Below are 12,988 nucleotides of genomic sequence, written 5' to 3'. Positions count from 1 at the left end.
GGCCTAGGTTTTAGCAGAGATATAACAGAGACATATTAGAGATATATCAGAGACAATTAGAGATGTAGCAGAGATATAGCCTCGATATAGCAGAGAAATAGAAGAGATATAGCGGTGATATACATTGTTTACACAGCTATTTAGTTTTCCGAATATTGTATTGTTCTTATTTTGTTATTCTAAACCTCCCACATCCTCATAAAGTTTCATTCCTTTTGTTTGACTTATCACCTGATTTTAATCAGAAAACAAATCTGCATTTTGCATCTCATATAAATTTTAAATAATCACCCATAATCAGAGATATAAATTGTTTACATAGCTTTATTTTGAATTTCTGAATGCTGTTTCTATTTTTTTAATTATTAAATTCTTAGCCTGCCCCCAAACTCATAACGTTTCTATTTCGAGACATGACAATGCTTTTTTATGTGACGTGTGCTCGCGCATCGCATTGCGCATGCCCAGAACCCCCTAGTTTGTTTACTTTTCAACAAAACTCAAACTAATGTATTTATCTCCCCTTTTCGTTTATATCGTCATTTTTTCTTCTCAGTACAGTTGATCATGGATATCCCGATGTTAAAGGGATCTGAGAAAAAAAAAAAAAAACAGATTGTATTATCCGTAAGATCGAGTTAAGAGTCCTGATTATTATTATTATTATTATTATTATTATTATTATTATTATTATTATTATTATTATTTATTATTATTATTTATTATTTAATTATAATTATTATTATTATTATTAATTATTATTATTATTATTATTATTAGTATTATTATTATTATTATTATTATTTATTATTATTATTATTATTATTATTATTATTATTATTATTATTATTATTTATTATTATTATTATTATTTATTATATTTTATTATTATTTTTATTATTATTATTATTATTATTATTTTTAAATATTATTATTATTATTATTATTAATATTATTATTAATTTATTAGTATATTATTATTATTATTATTATTTTATTATTTATTATTATTATTATTATTATTATTATTATTATTATTATTATTATTGTTTATTATAATTATCATCATCATCATCATCATCATCATCATCATCATCATCATCATCATCATCATCATTCTTAATTTGATTGTGATTTATGTAAGTTTGAATTGTAAATTTACTCCATCGATCAAGCCCGCCCGTCTGCTCTGTCTGTTCAGAACCAGATTGATAGAACCCCTTCTTTCTTCTGGGAGTGAGGGGTTGGGGTGGGGGGGGGGGGGTGGCGCTTGGAAGGATGTTGGTGAGAATCGAGAGTGGGGGGGGGGGGGGGGGGGGGGGGGGGGGGGGGGGGGGGGGGGGGGTTATGGTAGTAGTATTCGTTCCTGTGAGTAATTTATCCGCCTGTATCTTTAGCAGCAGATACTGTTGTTGACTCGTGGCAATGTGCTTAACGTTTTAATGTCTGTTTTGATTTGAACGGCTGTTTGTTTATTTGTGGAAGCTTTCGTCCTATCCGTCACCGTGCATCACTTCTCACTCAATTTCCATCTTCGTTTAGTAGTAGGTGAGATAGTGTTTTAACTATTTGAGATTGTAGATGAAAATATATTTATATATTATAATATTTTTTTACTTTTTGCGGATATGTGGACTTGTCGTATGATATTCGCTTTCTGATCCGAAGGTCCTTGGTTCGAGCCTCGCTCAGCGCATAGTTGAGTCCTTGAAAAAGACTCTTTACTCACATTCTCTCTCCGTACTCAGGTGTAAAATGAGTACCTGGCCGTTAACAGTGTTGGCTCTCGTTGAAAAAAAATGTATTATCGCCTAACCGGCGTCATGTCTCGTTCAACATGTTAAGTGTTGCTGTTGGTCAGGAACCCTTTGTAAAGCGCTTTGAGCACGTTTAGTGGATATTACGCTATATGAAATCTCAAGAAGATACATCTCAATTTAAGAAGAGATAATAGATAATAAATATATTTATAATAATAATTGATATAAATACCCAATTTCAAATAGCCCCACTACAAACCCATCCTTACAATTCATATTAAAGTAAATTGATACGTCTTGCTCGCGCCCTGAGCTTTAGAGTATATGATGAGTATTGAACCAGGGTTGGTACACACAGTTTTGTGGACAATTTAGGTTGTGTGATTATTAGTTGGAATGATTGGTTGAGAGAGAGAGGGAGGGAGGGAGAGAGAGAGAGAGAGAGAGAGAGAGAGAGAGAGAGAGGGGGTTGGAAATGTAGATAAGCAGAGAAGGAGAAGAGAGACTGAGGGAGAGAGAGAGAGAGAGAGAGAGAGAGAGAGAGAGAGAGAGAGAGAGAGAGAGAGAGAGAGGGGGTTGGAAATGTAGATAAGCAGAGAATGAGAAGAGAGACTGAGAGAGAGAGAGAGAGAGAGAGAGAGAGAGAGAGAGAGAGTGGGGGGGGGGGGGGGGGTTGAAAATGTAGATAAACAGAGAAGGAGAAGAGAGACTGAGAGAGAAATGGGATTGAGAGAGAGGGAGAGAGAGAGAGAGAGAGAGAGAGAGAGAGAGAGAGAGAGAGAGAGAGAGAGGGTGGAGGGGGGGGGGGTTGAAAATGGAGATAAGCAGAGAAGGAGAAGAGAGACTGAGAGAGAAATGGGATGGAGAGAGAGAGAGAGAGAGAGAGAGAGAGGGGGGGGGAGGGTGGATAGAAGAGTTAGAGAGAAAGAAGGAAGAAGAGAAGGTAGATATATAGATGGAGAGAGGATGAGAGAGAGAGAGAGAGAGAGAGAGAGAGAGAGAGAAAGAAAGAGAGAAAGATAATTAAAGAGAGAAAGAGAATTAAAGAGAGAGAATGATGATGTAGAAGTAAACACATAATGGTGAAATTGTTCCAGAAAGTCTTTGCTTTGCAATGATAATGTAAAACGCCAATGGCTGGAGGCAATATTGACATGACACAAAGGGTGAACTCCCACACACCCACACAACCAACCAACACCACAACGGCAACGATCTTCCATAAGAATCCATTCATTAAAGGCTGACGGCCGTGCATACAGTTTCTTCTTCTTGCGGTTTCCCAATAACTTTTGCCTCTTAACTCACTCAATCCTAGAGATTTTTGATACTTTTCAAAATTGGAAAAATAAAAATGTATTAATAATAAGCACGTGAGTATAGATAGTTTTATTCAACTACAAATTAACAAATAAAAACTAAAAACATCAGCTTTGATACTACGCCTATAATTTGTCTCATAAAAATGTAATAAATAGGCATGGGGTAAAAGTAACCCGGGTAAACTACGGATATAGTCGGTGTTAGGGTTGAGTGAGTTAAAGGCCTACAACCATGAAGTTTCTTCTTCTTCTTTCGGTTTTCCCAATAACCTTTGTCCATTAAGCATTACATTGACTGACTGGCCTGGCATTCACTTAAATTGTTGTTGTCGTCGTCGATAAAACATAAATGGAATGATGGAATTGTGTCAACCGATCATAATATAACACACATACACGCGTGCGCGCGCGCGTACACACACACACACACACACACACACACACACACACACACACACACTCACAGATACACTGCCCTAGTCTTGAACACGAAACATATCAAAAACAAAATACAAAAAAAAAACCCTCCCCCCCCCCCCTTTAAAGAAACAAAGATCATCCTCCCCCCCCCCCCCCCCCCAAATATATTCTTCTTCTTCTTCTTCTTCTTCTTCTTCTTCTTCTTCTTCTTCTTCTTCTTCTTCTTCTTCTTCTTCTTCTTCATCTTCATATTATTGATTTTACTAATGTATTTTTTTTTTTTTTGGTTCATTTATACAGAAAATCCCTCTGTAAGAATTCCCATTTCAAAGATTTATTATTACAATTATCTATATATAGATTAGAAATCTACATCTCCCATTAATGACAAAATCTATCGGCCTGAATAGCAGGAATTAATGATTCTAATTATTCCAAATTTAGAACGGTTACATTAGAATCTAATATATTGCTATAGAAAACATTTTTGTTTTAAATTGATTCTTATTTCAGTTTTTATTACTTTTTTTTTATATATCCCCTCTCTTTTTCCTTTCTCCTCCCTCTGTATCTATCTATCTGTCTGTCTGTGCCTTTCTCTCTCTCTCTCTCCCTTCATCTCTCTCTCTCTCTATCTCTCCCTTCCTCTCTCTCTCTCTCTCTATCCCTCTCCCTCTCCCCCCCCCCCCCCCCCCCCCCCTCTCTCTCTCCCTCTCTCTCTTTCTCTTCTTTAGTACTATATCTCTGAGTAAAAGGTTAGTCCACACAAAGTCCTAACATTATATTTTAATAAACAATCTACAATGTTGCCAAAGAAATGTTTAAAAAACGTGATTTCAACTCAATAGTTCGTCCATAGAATGAATGAATTTGACGTCATTCTGCTGTTTGTTACTGTTATTTAGACCGCCAGGTGAGTGATTATTTCTCACCAATGTCCCTGTAATCGACTATAAACGTTTATGGTTACCCATATATTTGTTGGGCTTTTTTTTTTGGTGTTGGATCATTTGAACAGACGGAAAGAATGGGTGAGTATTATATAATAAACAACCCACATTGAAAACTATTGCCAGATAAACGTTAAATGATGATTTCACCTCACAATGTGTCAATAGAGTTGTTATTTTGTATTCAACCAATCACGGACGTTTAGTATCATTTGATCGAAGCGATGATGGAAGGCAAACTTGGAGATAATGAGAAAGGAAAACATCGGTCTGTGTTTTGTGCTGGGTGGAATTGTTTAAATAGACTCGATACTCCATTAATATCGATTACTATCTTATAGAGTAGAATTATTGTACGCTAATAAATGTCACGGGGAAGAGGCGTCTGACAAAATATTGTTGTTGTATGACTGGAGGAGTTGTTACTGGCTGTTGTTGGTGTTGTTAATGATGATGGTGATGTTGGTGATGTTGTTGAATGATGATGATGATGATGTTGTTGTTGTTTAATGATGACGATGGTGTTGTTGTTTTTTAATGATGATGATGGTGTTGTTGTTGTTGTTGTTGTTGTTGTCGTTGTTGTTTAATAATTATGATGATGATGGTGTTGTTGTTGTTTAATAATGAGGGATGATGATGGTGTTGTTGTTGTTTAATGATTATGTTATTGATGTTACTGTTGTCATGGCGCCGTTTTCGTCGTTGTCGTTGTTATTGTTGTTGTTGTTGTCGTTGTTATTGTTGTTGTTATTCCTGTTGGCATTGTCGAGAGAAAGAGACAGAGACATAGAGATAGAGTGAGCGAGACGAGGAGGGAACAGCAGATGAGTTATAGTGAGTATGATTACAGTCCATCTACAAATGGATGTATGGGAAACTGCCCAGAACGGCGTCAGGGACGAGACACGTGCTGTAATGATGGAGGGCTGAAGCCCCGAATTATCTGAGGCCAGTTGGGCAAGTCGTAAAGTTTATCAGACAAGGCCGACCACTCCGGCCCACAAAGATAGGCCTAGAGGGGAAAGAGTTATTGCCCTTGTCCTTCCCACATCCTGTTCCTGTATGCAAATTAGGTCAAGCTTGGGTTATGATTCAATATTATTCTAACTACATTTGTGATGATTTTCCAGTTATATCAATTTATATTCTTTATTATTCGTTGAATCAAGTTTTTGGTCCTAATGACATTTTTTTAAAAAGGGCCATAACCGAAGCATCATAAAAACTAAATTCTGAATTTTGACGAAACAAAACAGATTTATTTTTTTTGTCATCGTCATAACGATGAAGTGCATTGCATTTTGGTGTGTGCATTGCTAAAGTCATTTTGGCACGGTTAGTATTCAAAAGGACTTGAAACAAAGAAGCACTTTGATTCCCCCCCCCCCCCTCTGGCCTCGCTTCTCGAGATCTCTCTCAACTTTCTATCTATCTATCTATCTATCTATCTATCTATCTATCTATCTATCTATCTATCTATCTATCTATCTATCTATCTATCTATCTATCTATCTATCTATCTTTCAGTCTTTCTCTTTCTCTCTCTCTCTCTCTCTCTCTCTTACCCCCCCCCCCCCCCAAACCTCAACCTTCTCTCTACGTCATCGAGCAGCCTCTTTGAGAAAACGAAATCAAAGATAAAGTAATGCACAGTCTCCAAAATGCATTGTACACCCCCCCCCCCCCACCACCTTTTCAAGTTGTTGCTCATGGTTGCATTTTTATTATCTCAGGTAGATCTCATTCTCTCTCTGTTCCCCTACTTATTGTTTGGATTTAGATTTCTGGCCAAATGTCCCACACTCTTACAAATCGCTTTAAAAAAAATATTTTGGCCAGAAATTTAAAAAAATCAAATACACCCATGAATTAGGATGACACTCAACTTGTCAAATAGGTTCGACCTTGACACTTCTTGGAAATCTAAGGGTTGATAGTTTTTGCCAAGGTGAGGGTCATTTAAATCGATCAATATTTGAAGGATGAGTTTTGTGGCCAAATTATTTTCAAATACGTGTCTTTCCAGAGTCGGCGGTTAAGTGGTTAAAGTAAAACATTTATGGCTAAATCTTGACTAAGTGCGTTTTATCGGAGATCGCTGCTGCAGTAATAATAATGTGCTTACAGTAGAAGATAAAGCATTACCCCATGGGACTTGTCTCAGCCATTTATCTACGCAAGGAAAAATAGAAATGGCATTTTTGGTTTCGGGTGAGTAGAAGAGTATTGGGTTATCAGTTGATGGTACTCACTCGAAACTATAACACAAGACAGCAATAGGGGTTGGGTGGGTTGGGATGTGGGTGGGGGGGGGGGGGGGTAGGGAGGTAAGAATGAGGAAGGTTGGAGGTATAGGAGGTAGGAGGTAGGAGTGATGGGGCGTTGGAGGTATAGGAGGTAGGAGGTAGGAGTGATGGGAGGTTGGGGGTATTGGATGTAGGAGGTAGGAGTGATGGAAGTTGGAGGTGGCAAGAAGGGGTAGAGCCTAGAGGGTGGGGTGAGTAAGATGGTTGTAAAGAAAAGTTTGAGGCAAGAATATAATAATAGAAGATATTATACAAGAACACGATGCACTTTTGAGCATTATTCCCCTTTATTGATGCTGTGCATTTAGGTAAAATACTCACAACATCCACATATATCGTGCACATAAGATCGCAGCCATTATAAGAAAGACACACAGACACAACTGTCGCACCGCAACAACTACAATATTGACTTGAAGAGGAACTTATGATGTTCATCGTTGCACTTTAAAAAAAGACGTTCGTTGGACATCTTTTTATTGTATAAATCTATGGGTAAGAGATAGAAAGTTAGGAGACAAGACGTTCGTTGGACATCTTTTTATTGTATAAATCTATGGGTAAGAGATAGAAAGTTAGGAGAGCGAAGAGACAAGAAAGAAAAAAAATAAGGAAGGATTGATGTGAAAGGAAGTAATGTACGTGCATACAACGCTACTTGTCGTCGGTTTACGCTGTCGGAAGAATTTTATGATCGTGTTTTTTTATCTGGCACAAGGAGGATATAATCAGGAATGGGGTTAGGATAGGAGACTGTGCGTGCGTGCTTGTGTCTTGGGTTTTATGTCTCCACTCTCCACCACCATTCCTTCTGCTTTTATGTCTGCGGAGTTATTTCTTTATACTGCTGCTGCTGCTGAAATCTGACAAAGAACATTTCTAGAAAGAAAGAAAGGAAAAAAATAATCAAATTTTTGGCTGGGAAACATAGAATTACGTCAGATTCAGATATTGATCGATTAAGATGACCACGGACTTGTTATAGCGTGTCTAACCTGAGACTTCATAGAAGATTTGGATTTGTTTCTGGTTGGCAGATTGGCAGTCACCATGATCCATCGTAATTTAATGTAAACATTTTCTGGCCAAAAATGGATTTTTTTGTGGAAAGAAGTGTTTTGCCAGAAATAATGGCCATCGTGTCTTTTTATGTCTCTGATTCGTCAGATTGCCGACATTTCGTTCATGCACTCTTGATTGGGTTTGTATTTCTACAACGCATGCGAGATGGCTGAGTGGGTAACCTACAGCACTTGCACTCACAGGTCACAGGTTTGAACCGCCCCTGTGAGTAAAGAACATTTTCTTAGAACTTAAGTTTACACCGCATACCAAGTAAAGTGTTAAAAAAAGTACTGGTTGGTAACTGCGTGGTCTCTGTCAAAGGGACGTTACCGTAACATACATAGCCCATCGCTACTTACAGACAGATCACCATGTCTAGTCTTCGTGTTTCTTGTTGCTTCTGTAAAGTGCTTTTAGCACATTTAGTTTATATTGTTCTACGTTAAAGCTGACATTCTTTTAAGGTAAAGGCCCTATCACTTCTCTCTCTGTGTCTTTCTCTCTCTCTCTCTCTCCCTCTCTCTCTCTCTCTCTCTCTCTCTCTCTCTCTCTCTCTCTCTCTCTCTTTCCCATTCCTTCTCTCTCTATCTCCATCCATTCATCCAACGGTTTACCTATCTATTAATCTATCTTCCCATCCATCCATCCATCCATCCATCCATTTATTCATCTACCAATCTATCTAGCAGTCCATCCATCCATCCATCCATCTATTCATCTATCAATCTCTCTATCAATCTATCTATCCATCCGTCTATCCGTCCATCCATCCATCCATCCATCCATCCATCCATCTATTCATCTACCAATCTATCCAGCCATCCATAAATCCAGCCATCCGGCCATCCATCCATCTCTCGACGCCACGTCGCGTATCAAATCCTATATTATAATTTAACTGATTACTTTGAAGGCGTATGTATTATTGACATTAGCCCCTTTCCCCGTTCTCTCTGTGTAGTCGTCACACTAGTATAAATACAAGACCAATTGTTTTTATAGCGCTGATGTAGACAATGCAAATATTATACGTTAGACTTTTGTGTTTGGGGTAGATCTCATAATGAGGTTATTTAATCTATCCAATGTTTTAATAGGTTTCATGTTCAGATCCTATCCCATAATCCCTCGACTCCGATTCTCACCGCATCCTTTCTATTTTCATCCTCGCTCTATTTACATCTCCATCATTAAAGTTATAATATATTCTGCCTCCCGCCCCTCGTCACAAACTTAACCACAGACTGACAAAACGCTTTATTTCCATTTTGAGCAGAATTGTCTTTATTCATATATACAAAATTTTCCAAAGAAATCTTTAACTTGAGACTTTAATGAAGTTATATAGAACAACTTTACACAGGTCTTGGGTTCGAGAATTTTTTAACAGCCTGGGCGTCATTTTTAGAGAGGGATATCTTAAGTTTCAATGATTTCTGGCCAAAATGTTAAAAAATGCGATTTGGCATTGTAGGACAGATAACTCTCCTTGAGTCGTAGAGTCAATATTTACATCACTTTCCAAGGAACAAGTTTCTGTCGATGAATGAGAAGGCAAACAGATGGTTTGGGTACACAGAGATGAGGGTTCTTTATTCCCTCCTGTGCCTCAAGACTTCAGACGAGTAAGGGGCTGTGAAAAAGAAACCAATTGACAAGGAAGACAAGTTTAGGATGGGGATGAAGAAACCCTTGACATGTGATGAAGATAACCTGGGATGGGCCCATCTCTTCTTATGTCTGTGTATCTTGTTGTTATACGACTTGATGCAATTGAAGCAGTGGCGTCTCCCGTGTTATTTTTTGTGAGGGGCATTTGGGTATAGCCCCTCAAATCGATCCCCGCTGTCTTAACCTCAAAATGTTTTTTTTTTAAGCGTTAATTGTAAAGTAACATCTTACATACATAATAGGATGTCGTGATTTTGTCTTCTCTTACATGTTTAGTGTAGCTGTTGACTTAAGAGCCATTATAAAACGCTTTTAGCACATTTAGTTGATTTGTTGTTTGTACAACTTCCATCCGAAGCCATTTCATCTTCACATTTTCGTTAGTATGAGTTCATGTTCTTCTTTTTTCTTTCTTTCTTTCTTTTCTTTTTTTTTTCACTTGTTTTTATTATGTTCCTTGCTTTTGAAAATATAATATTTCCGAAAATGAAAATCTGTCATCATTGTTCGTGATATTTATTAATTTTTGTTTTCAAATATAAAATTATCGATCAGGCCCTACACTTTGATTGACAAAATAAGAAACAGGTACTACTGGTGTAAAATAAAGATCTGAAAAAATGTGTGTGTGCGTGAAACAGAACAGTGCCAGACAAAACAGAGAGAAAAATTACAAGAAAAGGAAATCTCACGAAACCATCTCAAAGTCAAGACAGACTGATTTTTTTGGGGGGGTGGGGGATGTTTTTTTTTTTCTTTTCTTTTTCTCTATGCTTTGACTGGTACTGTTTCAGACAGACTATTTCAGATCTTTTCCGTACACCATTTTTTTTTTGGTTATTATTTTTAAAAAATAAATTTCTTTCTGTTTTCTTTCTTTGTCCCCTTCTCTTTATGAGCATAGTCAAATAACTTACTCAAAGGATCTGGCAATGATACAGTTGTTACTATTCACCCCAGACTTGCTGCTACCTCATAAAACTATTTCTATGTTTTCAAAGAAATGGCGATTAAGTATTCCCAACCCTCTCATTTTAAACGGTTTTTTGTTATCGAAAGCACATTAAAGAGCAGTTGGTGGTAGTTTTGCGCCCCATGAAACTTATTTTGATGCGACTTATAATGTCTTACATGGCCTAGATTGTATTACGGTTTCCCCACTTGGCGGTACGTCGACAAAACACATATATCTTCTTTTTGGCTTTAAAAAACCAATACCATAAAATACCGACGGATTAAAATAAATTTTGGCCAGAAAATATTCAGATGAATAAGAATAACCTTTACTCGATAAAGAGTCTTAAATCTTGCAGTAATTTTTGGTGTCATGTTGGAGACTTTTTGACGAGTTTGGGTCATTTTAATTCATATGAATTTGAAATTAACTTTTTGTGGCCAAATTTCATTTTCTAATATTTTAAATATTGCAATCTTTTCCTCTTTCGATTTTTGAGTTTGTGTTAGTACTCAAGAAGTTCAGACAGGTAATCTTTGTCTGATTTTGTTTTTATTTTTATTGCATTTTCTATAAAGTAAAAGTAACAAAAGAATAGGTATTAAACAGTATAAAGACGTTTTCACCTGTCGTCTAACGCGTTCCAACAACGTCAACAACAACAATAACAAATACCTATCAGTAGAATTATTATTATTATTATTATTATTATTATTATTATTATTATTATTATTATTATTATTATTATTATTATTATTATTATTATTATTATTATCTGCAGTTCCTGAAAATTGCTTTCCGCCCTTTTGGGTGAATGTCATTTTTTTTGCTTTGTTTTGTTTTGTTTTTGTTTTGTAACAAAAGCATTAGTGAACCCTGTTTGGAAGTTTGCCGAAGTCTGGGGTGGAAATGATTAAAATGTTGGGTTTGATTACTCTCTCTCTCTCCCTCTCTCTCTCTCTCTCTCTCTCTCTCTCTCTCCCTCTCTCTCTCTCTCTCTCTTTCTCTCTCTCTCTCTCCCTCTCTCTCTCTCTCCCTCTCTCTCCCTCTCTCTCTCCCTCTCTCTCTCTCTCTCTCTCGTGTCAGGAATTCAAAGACAATTGGAATCTCGTAATAGCAAGACTGTTTATCTGACGGTTCGATGGAAAACTTGATTCTTTTTGCTTTGACTTTAGAAGATCTCCCCACCTTCTCCTCTTCTTTATTTCCATACAGATGAAATCTACCTATCATTTAATTGTAGAGAGTTCTGGGATTGTGAGTGGCTGTTAGTCAATTGTTATGATCTTTTATTATTGCTTTTATCTTTATCGTGTAGCATCATCGGCGTTGTTCTTGTATTGTGCAAAATTGCCAAATTAGTAACAAGAAACTCAGGTAGAAGTCTTGAGTTTTATATATTCATTTATTCATTTATTTATTTATTTATTTATTTATTCATTCATTCATTCATTCATTCATTCATTCATTCATTCATTCATTCATTCATTCATTCATTCATTCATTCATTCATTCATTCATACATACATACATACATTCATTCATTTATTTATTTTTGTTTATTCATTCATTTATCAATCCATTCATTTATTCATTCATTCATTCATTCATTCAGTCATTTATTCATTCATTGATTCATTCGCGTATTTATTCATTTGTTTATTTATCAAGGTTGGCAATTTTCCGTATATTTACGGAATTCAGTATTTCATAAACCCTCAGTATAACATTTTCCAATCAGCTGCTGAAAGGAAAAAAAGGAAGTACATAATGTCTTTTTACTGGGCTTTAGCACTCGGAATTGGCAGCCCTGTATTTATGTATTCGTGTGTTCAATTTTATGTTTTATTTAATCATTCAATAATTAATTAATTAATTCATTTATCTGTTTATCTAGTATTGACCAATTTATTACACATTTTATCAAAGCATTTTGCTACTACTAACATCTCTGGAGTTGACAGAGTATGTATGTGTTAACACAATATTATGTATCAATAATATTGATAGACGTAAGACGAGGGGGTTTTGACCTTTATCTTAATGCAAGTCTGGTACAGATAATTGTCTAGTTATTTCCCAGGTCGAAGTCTTCTTAGCTGTCAACATAGACTTTCTTTTTTTTAAACAGCAAAAAATATCAAACATAATTGAATAAGAGTTGCTTTTTAAAATCTTTTCTTGATGTTTTTTTTTTTTTTTTTGGTTTCTTTTTTTTTGGGGGGGGGGGGGGGGGGGGGGGGGGGGGGGGGGGGGGGGAGAATACACTCGATAAACGAAGAAGCAGAGAGCTGACTGGCTGCGCTGACATTGGCATTGCAATTAAATGTGTATAGTGAGAGATGAACAGGTCTCTCTCTCTCTCTCTCTCTCTCTCTCTCTCTCTCTCTCTCTTTCTTTCTCTCTCCCAGTATGATCAATCTCTATTGGATATTGGTTATGTTGATGTCGCGGTGGTGGTGGTGGTTGGGGAGAGGTGGGAGGGGGTTGGTTGTTGATCAACTAAGGATAGAAGCGAAAGAATGGAGTTGCCAAA

The 12,988-nt window shown here is 36.5% G+C and overlaps 1 protein-coding gene across 1 annotated transcript in view; it reads left to right on the top strand.

The window, feature by feature from the left end:
- LOC144973356 (netrin receptor UNC5C-like) overlaps positions 1-12,988 on the top strand; it is a gene marked incomplete in the record, with an annotated part of 308,851 nt that overhangs the window by 53,549 nt on the left and 242,314 nt on the right.

This window comes from Berghia stephanieae, chromosome 5 (genome assembly GCF_034508935.2).
Source record: "Berghia stephanieae isolate SIO BIC M18660-M18661 chromosome 5, UCSD_Bste_1.3, whole genome shotgun sequence".
Classification (NCBI taxonomy): Eukaryota; Metazoa; Mollusca; class Gastropoda; order Nudibranchia; family Aeolidiidae; genus Berghia; species Berghia stephanieae.
Note: the sequence above shows the minus strand (reverse complement) of the source record. Positions and strands in the feature narration are given on the sequence as shown.